Raw genomic sequence first — 6,395 nt, forward strand, 5'->3', positions numbered from 1 at the left:
AGTGTGTAACAGTGTCTAATGCTGATCACTGCAGTGTGTAACAGTGTCCAATGTTGATCACTGCAGTGTGTAACAGTGTCCTATGCTGATCACTGCAGTGTGTAACAGTGTCCTATGCTGATCACTGCAGTGTGTAACAGTGTCTAATGCTGATCACTGCAGTGTGTAACAGTGTCCTATGCTGATCACTGCAGTGTGTAACAGTGTCCTATGCTGATCACTGCAGTGAAATACCCCACTTACGTTCCTCTGCCTGGGCCCAGGCTGGCTCCCCAGCTCAGATTTCTACCGTCCTTGCCTCTGGGTGCTGCAGTTACCTTGGTACTACAAAATAATGGTGAATACACAGTAAAGACAGAAGAATCAAACTGTTCTTTAGTATCTGTGGGAAGGAACAAGGCTTGAATGTGGACAACTGGAGTTGCAGGAAGGAAACATAAAACATGGGTAACCCTAGACTGCAAAGGGGATAATAAAACAAAGTTACTTCAGGACTGATTAGTAAAGTTCTCTGTTGCAGTTACTTAGAGAAAACAAAATTAAAATAAATAGATGTTAAAAATTACAAGTCATATTCAGATTTCAAGAAGCTATTTAAACTTATTAAAGGAACAGTAAGTGGAGTAGGTAGATGGTTATTTTTCTGCCTTATTGCAATGTATTTTTCTTTTTGATGATGGTTGCTGCTATCTTGCTGATTTGCAAAAAGATGACTGTCCCTTGCCCTTTGTCCTATCTATACAACATTTTTATCTGAGCTGGGATACTTCCTGCAATGTAAGAATGTCTGCACTAGAATTTGCTTGAGGTTGATTTGTGGAAAATTAATCTGAGGTACTGGAATGAAATGTTTAAGAGATTAGTCTTTCCAGGAGAGAGCAAGACAAACAAAGCTATAAATACCACTCAATGTTGTTACCAGTGCCAGCTAAACAGTTTCAGAGAACATCAGAGGAAGATAACAAGTGCATATTCATAAAATACTAATCTACAGAATTTCAAAAACTGCATGAAGGGACTGCTAACATACACAGAATTTGACACCACGTAAGAAGTCTCAAATGTACAAAACCTGAAGCACTAATGAAAACATACTAAAACATGTTAACCCTCAAGGGTTCTTATTTTATTGTTTGAAGTCTGAGTTCTACATAATCCTGTAAACATTTGTCAAGCTTGCACAGGTTTAGTAACTTGAGCTGTTCATGTGAAGATTTGTGAGGAAGGCCAAGTGCAAATATAAACATGATGAGAGGGAAGGACCCAAACATCACCGAGGCAGGACAGAGAATCCTGTTTCTGTGCTGCTGTTCACTGATTGCAGTGCTGTACAGCCAGTGACTATCATCTCCTCCAGTAACATGTGCTGTCTCTCAGCCTGCTGGGCCATTTTATGCTTCAAGAACTTTTGTCTTGCACTCTATTCCCTTTCATTCTTTTGCTGCCCCCTTCTTTGCAAAATACTTTATGGGTGCTCAAAAGGCCTTAGCACAGTTTGATTTTTTTTCCTTCTCAAGACAAGTAATCCCTTCCTTGCTTGCCTGGTACTACATTCCCTTAACTGAGCACATGGTTGACTTGACAGCTGGTATGTCAGCTGAGTTAAACAAAACTCCTGGGTTTTGAAGGTAAGTCCACCATAAATTAAACTACCTGACAAGGTCTGAAAAGAACATATTTAATGAGTTATTTGTGCCACACTAAAGTCAGCATAGCTGCAAGAACATAATAATTGTAAGCATTTTACTTAACCCCAGCATGACAAAAATGGTAGACAAGAAGCTCATACATACTATTTCCAGCTCTTGTACTGATATGGCAGAAATCTGTGATCAGTATTTTCATATTTCCTGCCTTTATTTCTCTTTGCTAAGAATACATCCCAAGTTAGAGTTACAGAACTCCTTCAACCAGGATGAATTAAATGGCAGTGATTTAGACTAAAAATTTATTCACCCCTTGAAATGTGACAACATTCCAAAGTACCTCAATACCTATTTCCAACTGTTGTACTTGAACCTTCCACACAGCAAAAGCGACATTCACACAAGCAGAAAGCACAGCTGAATTTCACCCTCTCAGAAGTAACCTGGCTGTAGTTCACAAAGTTCTGTGCAGTTAGTCCTTTTCAAGAAAAAAGTGTCATATTAGTTAACAGAATGACTACCAACATTATATCTGTTTGTCCTCTTGGATGAAAAAGAGCTCAAAACTTTTTTTAACTCATTAGAATGTTACCTGGGGAAAAAAAGTCAAAAATGAGAGAACTGAATAAGGAATACAGCTGGAAAATGAAAAGAACCCTGAATGTATCAGATTTTGACAGCATTCAGCTCTAAGCATGGACTGAGGAGAACCCAGGAGGGAGAGAAAGGCTGATAAGCAGTGAGGAAACCTGGCGTGTAAGGACAAGGTGATAAACTTGCATGTGTTTGAGCTGGCAAACAGCAGGTGAAGGGCACAGCAAAGAGTGGAGCAGAGGCAGGGAACATGCAATGAGGAAACAGAGCACCCGGTCTGTTTTATGGCTTTGTGATTCTGGAGTAGCTTTCAAACAGGGGCTTAAAAAAGATTTAAAGGCATTATGAAGACAGGCTCCTTCCCCATAGCCAGAGAAATTAGCAATATTCATGGAATTTCTTTTTTTACCTGATCTTTAGTTGACAAAATTAATATAAACAAGAGTGATTTGCTCAGCTTTGATACCTCAGGCTGTTTAGCTTATTTATGCAAACTACAAACGTTTAATGTGATTTAAGGGAGAAATGAATGTATTTTTGCTGGGAGTTACGTAACATGAATATTAATAACTGGTGTAACTGTTTATTTCACTAACACCTACCTGTGAAGTCATGTGCCTGTTAGCAAGGCAGCTCCCAGGACGATGGAACAGGGATAATTTGAATTAAAGAGCCCTGGAGGTTACTGCCACCCTTTACAGTGTTTCTGTTAGTTCTGAAAGGAAAAGAAGGCTTTCCTACATTTTTGCTTCTCTGCAGATCATGGCTGGCCATCTTCTCTCAAATACAATGAAAATCTTTTCCATTTTTATTAAAAGGCAATCTTTATTAAGCAAGATCTCTGTCAATCCATTAAATGTTTGCTGACAGAGCCACTGAAATATATAATCTTTTTCATGTAGAAAATTTAACTATTTTAAGATTATTTATTACCCTCAACTTTCTCTTGTCCCCTTTGTCAATTTTTAAAATGGGATTTTCTTCACATTAATGTATTTGCCTTCTTCTTTATCCATGAAACTGCAGGAATATTAAAAAAAACCAACAACACACTCTTAAGACAAACACTGTTAAAATGCAAACAAAATAATAGGACAAAAAATAGGTCCTTACTTGTGCTGAACTGGCACGACCTCACATAGAAATTTGTTTTTCTGATAGACTGCATGCCTCAGACAGGTTTTACTAAACCCTGTGTGAGACTGAAAGATTTACAGCCAAGGAAATATTTCGACTCGGGGAGGTTTTCTGCAAAACCAGCTATTACTGCTGTCCCCTCCCTTCTGCTCTGACTCCTGAGCTGGTTAAAATGTAGTCTGGTATGTCTGGCTAAAACCTTTTCTCTCCACTGAAATCAATCACATGCTGGTATTCAAATCTGCAGATGTATATGTTTACAGAAATCTCTCACTTGGGTGTAGAAGTCATGATATGTACAGGAGAATAGAGATTTTTATGCTGGTTTATATTATCTTTCAAAACTAAAATTACATCTCATTTTCTGTATGATATATATCGGGGTTTGAACTCAGCTGTTGAATTTAATTTTATTTTAATGTGTTCAGTAGGAATCTTTTCTTCTATTCCATTTACCAGCATACCAATATAGCAATTTAATTCATTCTTAGAGTCAGAGAAGCATTTAGACTGGAAAAGACCTTTAAGACCCTTGAGTCCAACTGTAAACCTAACAGTGCCAAGTCCAGCCCGTTCTTAGCTAGTCTGAGACTATTTATTTTGTTTTAAATCCGAAGGTAACTCTCACCTTCTTCCCCCAAATTAACCCCCATCTGGGAAAGCTGTTGGGCTTCAGTGTTCCTTATGCTCATCTTCAGTAGCAAGAGAAGGTGCACCAGGCCCGTGGCCAGACCTGTCCTGCTTGTAATAGTGCCAATTAACTATGCCAGTTAATTGTGCATAGTGACAGCTGCAGAGGGAAAGGTGCAGTAATGATTTGTTACTTTAAGATGTGCTTGGGCACGAGAGGACTTTTCTTCTTTGTTTTTACAGGTGACTATTTAGTCATAGATGTTTTTTCTGGCACAAAGGAAGCCTTTTTAAAGAACAAAATAAAAGATAATTATCAGGATTTCACAGCTGTAATTTCACAGTATGGTATACACTGGATTTAACTCCAACAACATGCAGTGTAGCTGTCTCCTGATTGTTTCAGCACAGCCCCCTAACAGAAATATTTGGATTTTGTTTTAATAACACAACCTCACGATTAACTACAACATATGTGACTCTAGCACAGAATAATCCAGAATAACAATTTCCCCAGTGATACAACACTTCAGTAATTAAATTTGTCCTTTGCAATAAGGGTAAATAGGGAGTTGTTCATGTAGTGTGGCACCAAGCAACCTACGTGATCGACTGACTGCAGTGTGGGGTGAGGACACTCGCAGGACTCCAACCAGAAAGTCTGTTGCATGAGATGACACCGATGACCCATCTTAACAATTAACCTGGCCATCTCCTACAGTTCCAACATAAGTTGAGGTCTTCCACATTTTCCCACACTGACACTGAGGTAAAAATAACTGCCTGACCTGCAGGAGCAGTAATCTGACACACAGAAGCATGAGGTGCAGTCTCCCCTGCCATCTGCCCGAGTCTGACACAGAAGCCCAAAGCTCTCCCTTTGCCTTCTCTTCCAGATTCATGGAACAGTGAACACAACAATGTCACCAATGCTGCACAAGTGACCATGTCTCATTAAATCTATGCTATTGGTATTAAAAATGCCAATATTGTAGCTTGTGAGATGAAAACTAAGAAAAACTAGTACTGAATAAAACAGCAGTAAACTTTAACAAAAGCAAATATTTCTTCTGGAACTAAAGTATACCTGTGTCTGTAGCACAGCTTTGAGTGGTTTCTAAAGTTTGATTTATGGCACTTCACAGTATGTGACTGGGAAGCTGAAAGGCTTTTCATAGTTGTGGGGATCTTGCATAACTTGGGAAACTCTTGGTAGTTCTTAATTAGTCCACTATGACTTGCTCTGTGGGACACTGTACACACCAACTAATCAAGAGCCAAGTGTGGAACAAAGGAGGGAAGTGCAAAACACTCTCAGATAGACTGCTGAGAAATCATTTCTGAAAAGTTAGCAAAGCCAACTATCATTTTAATTTTAGGCCTGAATACCTTCTAATATTAGCAAAGAATGGATTAGACACTGGAACAACTGTGCTGGCAGAAAAAAGACCAAATCCATTAACAGAAATAGTATTTACTGCAAAGGCAAATGGACTGGCAATGTTTGGAGAAAACACTTTCCCTAATCTTAAAGACTCTCTTAGTTTTAAGATACTTTACAGCTCAATTTTTAGGGGGCACTTTTAAATATTAAAGCATTCTGAAAATCTTACTCATGGAACATGCAACCTTGGGCAAGAACTCAGCAAAAACGTCCAGGGTGCTCTCTGATCTTCTATTTGTGAAACAACAAAGGTTTGTTTATTTTACCAGGTATATGCCTGTGCTCCACAAACTGCAGGAATAGAACTCCTTTGTCACTCTTTCCTCACATACACATGAGCCTGTTCCCCCTATAGGCAAAACACATTAGGTCATATTTGATTTGCACACGCTGTGTGGAATCTATGCACAGGAACGTCTTTGGGATTGTGTTTTGGAAAACTTTACTTTTAAAGACAACCTAAATTTGGATTGAATACAAATACAGAATCCTGCAGAAGTCTGAAAATTTAGGGAATAAAGGCTGTCCTTACTATGTGTTCACCCAACCATTGTTCCCATTACTGTAAAGTATTGAGTTATTAGAAATTCTCTAAATAAAACAGGAGGGAACCCTTTTATTAAAGGTACAAGTTCATTTGCACTGCACAAACCTTTCAGGGTAATTCAGTAATCAAGAGAAAGGTGACAGGAGTGCACCAAAAGCAAAGATGCAAGAGTGGGATCAGCACTGATGGGGTTGTACTCGACACGCTGGATTCAAAGGAGCTCTGCTAAGGAACATCTGGCTGAATTTAAATGGCAAAGCTTGGACTCAGCACGATAACACAAACAAAATGATGATATTGGCTTCAGCCTCTGGTAACCAGCTGCTCTCAGACAGGGTATCGATGTAACTACTGCTGAGGATTATCAGAATCTTCTAAGCTTCCATACTCCTGCTTT

This window comes from Empidonax traillii, unplaced genomic scaffold, assembly GCF_003031625.1.
Source record: "Empidonax traillii isolate 1590-97213 ecotype Southwest subspecies unplaced genomic scaffold, ASM303162v1 scaffold1268:size140479, whole genome shotgun sequence".
In the NCBI taxonomy this organism is placed as follows: domain Eukaryota; kingdom Metazoa; phylum Chordata; class Aves; order Passeriformes; family Tyrannidae; genus Empidonax; species Empidonax traillii.